The sequence below is a fragment of the Dendropsophus ebraccatus genome, chromosome 9, assembly GCF_027789765.1.
Source record: "Dendropsophus ebraccatus isolate aDenEbr1 chromosome 9, aDenEbr1.pat, whole genome shotgun sequence".
Taxonomy (NCBI): Eukaryota; Metazoa; Chordata; class Amphibia; order Anura; family Hylidae; genus Dendropsophus; species Dendropsophus ebraccatus.
In genome coordinates this window covers 88,639,210-88,645,209 of record NC_091462.1, presented here as the reverse complement: position 1 = coordinate 88,645,209, position 6,000 = coordinate 88,639,210, and the positions used below count along the sequence as shown (strand labels likewise).

The 6,000-nt window shown below is 49.0% G+C and overlaps 1 protein-coding gene across 4 annotated transcripts in view; it reads left to right on the top strand.

Annotated features, from left to right (window-relative positions):
- The first annotated feature begins 3,062 nt into the window (after positions 1 to 3,062).
- Positions 3,063 to 6,000, top strand: part of VWA3A (von Willebrand factor A domain containing 3A) — a 64,746-nt gene continuing 61,808 nt past the window's right edge. Inside the window, exon 1 of one of the 4 annotated variants that reach the window (XM_069981985.1) lies at positions 3,063 to 3,123. The gene's annotated coding sequence lies outside the window, so the exon portion shown is untranslated. Of the gene's footprint in view, positions 3,182 to 4,761; positions 4,795 to 5,587; positions 5,601 to 6,000 lie in introns of those variants that run through there. The other 3 variants (XM_069981986.1, XM_069981987.1, XM_069981988.1) reach the window with 3 other exon arrangements.

Sequence of the window (6,000 nt, the reverse complement as noted above, 5' to 3'; positions counted from 1 at the left end):
GGCAAAATTCTGTGGCGGAGCTCCCCACCGTGCAATCTCGCCTGCCTCAGTGTCACACAGTGTCTCTATGGAATGACTTGCGCACCTCCGCTCCCGTCGCTCTTTGCTCAAAGAATTGACAGGTGCGAGAGCCCTCCCATAGAGACACTGAGGCAGGCGGTGGTGGTGGTGGTGGGAGGGTCTCTGTCTGTTTTGCTCAGTGTGAACATACCCTAAGGGTATGTGCACACTATGGAAATCATGCGGATAACTTGCCGCATATTCTGCAGCTCGTCTCAGCGCTCTCCTGCTTCACTCTCTGCCCATTCCATAGACTCCATGGTCAGGTGTATTCTGCTGTCCGCCCGAAGAATTAACCTGTCCATTCGTTGGGCGTACGATGGAATCTGCCTAACAATAGAATGGAGCCTATAGGACTTGCGGAAATTTAAGTGGGAGCATGGCAGGGGGCGACTTATCCGCGCGATTTCCGTAGTGTTTACATAGCCTGAGTGTGTATGTTGGGTGCATTCCCCGTGTACACGCTATCCATACATGAAAAACATAATGTAAACAGGCCTACAGTATATGATAAGTGTCTTTTCTGGGAATATTCCTCCAAGGAGTCCCACAAAACCAGAATATAGCTCACATTTGATTAAGCAATAAAAGTGCTGTATGGCTGTAGCTGTACGGATGTTATTGGCGCGCAGCTGGTAGGAGAGAGGTCAGAGCGGCCAGCTTATTCTAGTTAGCTAAATGGATCATTCTGGTTAATTACAGTGAATCAGGAGATGGATGGATATGCTATTCTCTAGGCATTACCCAGAGATGGAGCTACCCTTTAAATCTTCATACTTTGTGTGGTAAATGCAGCAAAACAAATGTCTATATAATTGATGAGCGCTCAGCCTAAACATGGCAATTTTCAGCTACGCTCGGCAGTCAGGCAGACTTGCTTGTCCCTGCAGTTTTAAGTCTAGAAATGCTACGTATAGCAGCTGAATTCATTAGCGTGCTGGGACAATGGCTTGTTGTTTAATGGATAGTATATTAATTTTCCGTAGGATGACAGCACATTGGGTCCTGTATGGAACAATAGCACAAATAAAAATCAGTAGCCAAGAAGGCAGGCAACATACAAGAAGAGCCTTAAAGTGTACCTGTCATTATAACTTTCAAAATCTAAACTAAAAGTAGATGTGATATAAAGCAGATGTGATGTAATTTACATAATTTTTTTTAGTTATTATGGAGAACACGGCACTTCCTGTTTTCTGACTCTTTTTTTTTCTATAATAGTCAGAAAACTGGAAGTCCTGTGTATCCCAGGCCATCTGAGCGCTCACAGAGAGAAGGCAGTCATGTGATTGATGGACGCATTGAGTCGCGACTCTCTGTACTAGCCGGATCTCCTGTGTTTAGTCTGTTGTTTTCAACCAGCACAAGTCAGAAAATCTGCCTTCAGGAGACTGGACCTGGATTTCTGGTAAGTACAGCTTTGTTTTACAGCATGATAACAACAAAAATAATAATAATGAATGTATATTGCAAACTTGTTTTTTATCTACTGTTGATTTACATTTTGAGCTGGGTTCACACTTCGTATATTTCAGTCAGTATTGTGGTCCTAATATTGCAACCAAAACCAGGAGTGGATTGAAAACACAGAAAGGATCTGTTCACACAATGTTGAAATTGAGTGAATGGCCATCATTTAATGGCAAATATTTACTGTTAAATGGCGGCCATCCACTCAATTTCAACATTGTGTGAACAGAGCCTTTCTGTGTTTTTAATCCACTCCTGGTTTTGGTTGCAATATGAGGACCACAATACTGACTGAAATATACGTAGTGTGAACCCAGCTGAAAGTTACGACAGGTACACTTTAAGGCATGGGTCTCCAAACTGCGGCCCTTCAGCTGTTGCAAAACTAAATTTTCCATCATGCCTGAACAGCTAAATCCAAAGCTTTAGCTTTCCAGGCATGATGGGAGTTGTAGTTTTGCAACAGCTGGAGGGCCGCAGTTTGGAGACCCATGCTTTAAGGGATACATAGTGTCATCAGGCAATGAATAAATACACAGCATCCAGATTATAAAGATTATATTTCGCAATGCCCACCTACCACATCCACCACCTCCTTGTCCCATCATATGAACCACAATGTGTATAATCTATGGAAGTAATTGAGGGTACTGTACTCCTTTGCCTCGATCCTCCTCTGTTTTTTAGAGGACATCCCAGGGGGTCATCCTAGTAGTCAGACGCCCCCCCCCCCCCCCCCCCCCCCCCCCCCCCCCCCCACCCCTAACGTGGTCATTCCATGTAGACACTGCACAGCATGGCCCCCTGATTCGGTTTATGGGGTGATATGGCATTGCTTATGAGGGATGAGGCATTAACTATAGTTTGGCACAGTGTATAGAAGTACTACAGAATTATGGGGGCACTAGAGCATGTTATATATGGGGTGCTATGTGGTGGGGAGGGGGCAGTGCGCCCCTTTAGAATAGAATGGCTGTCAATCATGTGCACGCCAGCTGCAGTCGATCTCTATAGGACTGATAGTAACAGCTTTGATCAGTGCCCATAGCAGGGGCTCATAAGACCCCCATAGAGATGACTGGTTGGGGTCCTCACACTCCATCCTGTGGATTGATGCTTTGTGTCTGCTATGAGAGCTGTCAGTGACAGCTATGTCCTATACTGTACAGAGCAGCATCAGGGATCAGTGTGGCATACAGTAGTAGTGTATGTTATATATCTCCCTTCTCAGTGGAAGCTGCTGGTGCTATGTATAAGCTGCTATAGAGCCGCACTGTGTGAGCTGTCACCAAGCACAGCCCTCCTCACTGCTCCATTCAGCTGTAGTGTATTCTGCCTAGAGACGGACTGTACCATCTCACCTCACAGCCCTGTCACCTTCCCGGGGCTATAACAGCGCTTTCTGAAATGAACTGCACATCACTCTATCACAGAGGTGATATAAATCAGGATCTTCCCTCATTATAACACGTACCTTCCGAATAAGTGTAACAGCCCCACCCCCCTGGGCCGGATGAGTGGGAGGGGCCGTCGCTATGGAGACGCAGTAACATCTCTGCTGCAGGAAGTTGGCTGAAACCGGGACCTTATACTGTAACTACAAATGAGAGGGGTGTATTGTATGAGGACTATGCTGGACTGAACTATACAGGTGTGAGGGGTGTACTGTATGAGGACTGTGCTGGACTGAACTATACAGGTGTGAGGGGTGTATTGTATGAGGACTATGCTGGGGTGAACTATACAGGTGTGTGTGTGTGTGTGGGGGGGGGACTGTATGAGGACTATGCTGGACTGAACTATACAGGTGTGTGGGGGGGGGGACTGTATGAGGACTGTGCTGGACTGAACTATACAGGTGTGTGGGGGGGGGACTGTATGAGGACTATGCTGGACTGAACTATACAGGTGTGAGGGGTGTACTGTATGAGCACTGTGCTGGGGTGGACTATACAGGTGTGAGGGGTGTACTGTATCAGGACTGTGCTGGACTGAACTATACAGGTGTGTGGGGGGGGGGGGACTGTATGAGGACTATGCTGGACTGAACTATACAGGTGTGAGGGGTGTACTGTATGAGCACTGTGCTGGGGTGGACTATACAGGTGTGAGGGGTGTACTGTATCAGGACTGTGCTGGACTGAACTATACAGGTGTGAGGGGGGGACTGTATGAGGACTGTGCTGGACTGAACTATACAGGTGTGGGGGGGGGACTGTATGAGGACTATGCTGGACTGAACTATACAGGTGTGAGGGGTGTATTGTATGAGCACTATGCTGGGGTGGACTATACAGGTGTGAGGGGTGTACTGTATGAGGACTGTGCTGGACTGAACTATACAGGTGTGAGGGGGGGACTGTATGAGGACTGTGCTGGACTGAACTATACAGGTGTGAGGGGGGGACTGTATGAGGACTGTGCTGGACTGAACTATACAGGTGTGTGTGTGGGGGGGGGACTGTATGAGGACTGTGCTGGACTGAACTATACAGGTGTGGGGGGGGGGGACTGTATGAGGACTATGCTGGACTGAACTATACAGGTGTGAGGGGGGGGCTGTATGAGGACTGTGCTGGAGTGACTGTACAGGTGTGAGGGGGGGACTGTATGAGGACTGTGCTGGACTGAACTATACAGGTGTGAGGGGGGGACTGTATGAGGACTGTGCTGGACTGAACTATACAGGTGTGAGGGGGGGACTGTATGAGGACTGTGCTGGAGTGACTGTACAGGTGTGAGGGGGGGACTGTATGAGGACTGTGCTGGACTGAACTATACAGGTGTGTGGGGGGGGACTGTATGAGGACTATGCTGGGGTGGACTATACAGGTGTGAGGGGTGTACTGTATGAGGACTGTGCTGTGGTGGACTATACAGGTGTGAGGGGTGTACTGTATGAGCACTGTGCTGGACTGAACTATACAGGTGTGAGGTGTGTACTCTATGAGGACTATGCTGGACTGAACTATACAGGTGTGAGGGGGGGACTGTATGAGGACTGTGCCGGAGTGAACTATACAGGTGTGAGGGGGGGACTGTATGAGGACTGTGCTGGACTGAACTATACAGGTGTGAGGGGGGGACTGTATGAGGACTGTGCTGGACTGAACTATACAGGTGTGAGGGGGGGACTGTATGAGGACTGTGCTGGACTGAACTATACAGGTGTGAGGGGGGGACTGTATGAGGACTGTGCTGGAGTGAACTATACAGGTGTGAGGGGGGGACTGTATGAGGACTATGCTGGACTGAACTATACAGGTGTGAGGGGGGGACTGTATGAGGACTGTGCTGGAGTGAACTATACAGGTGTGAGGGGTGTATTGTATGAGGACTGTGCTGGACTGAACTATACAGGTGTGACTGGTGTACTGTATGAGGACTATGCTGGAGTGACTGTACAGGTGTGAGGGGTGTACTGTATGAGGACTGTGCTGGGGTGGACTATACAGGTGTGAGGGGTGGACTGTATGAGGACTATGCTGGGGTGGACTATACAGGTGTGAGGGGTGTACTGTATGAGGACTGTGCTGGGGTGGACTATACAGGTGTGAGGGGTGTACTGTATGAGGACTGTGCTGGACTGAACTATACAGGTGTGAGGGGGGGGACTGTATGAGGACTGTGCTGGAGTGACTGTACAGGTGTGAGGGGTGTACTGTATGAGGACTGTGCTGGACTGAACTATACAGGTGTGAGGGGGGGGGGACTGTATGAGGACTGTGCTGGACTGAACTATACAGGTGTGAGGGGTGTACTGTATGAGGACTGTGCTGGACTGAACTATACAGGTGTGAGGGGGGACTGTGCTGGAGTGAACTATACAGGTGTGAGGGGTGTACTGTATGAGCCCTGTGCTGGGGTGGATTATACAGGTGTGAGGGGTGTACTGTATGAGCCCTGTGCTGGGGTGGATTATACAGGTGTGAGGGGTGTATTGTATGAGGACTGTGCTGGGGTGGATTATACAGGTGTGAGGGGTGGACTGTATGAGCACTGTGCTGGGGTGGATTATACAGGTGTGAGGGGTGTATTGTATGAGGACTGTGCTGGACTGAACTATACAGGTGTGAGGGGTGTACTGTATGAGGACTGTGCTGGGGTGGATTATACAGGTGTGAAGGGTGTACTGTATGAGGACTGTGCTGGAGTGAACTATACAGGTGTGAGGTGTGTACTCTATGAGGACTGTGCTGGGGTGACTATTTAGGTGTGAGGGGTGTACTGTATGAGGACTGTGCTGGGGTGAACTATACAGGTGTGAGGTGTGTACTCTATGAGGACTGTGCTGGGGTGACTATTTAGGTGTGAGGGGTGTACTGTATGAGGACTGTGCTGGGGTGAACTATACAGGTGTGAGGTGTGTACTCTATGAGGACTGTGCTGGGGTGACTATTCAGGTGTGAGGGGTGTACTGTATGAGGACTATGCTGGGGTGAACTATACAAGTGTGAGGGGTGTACTGTA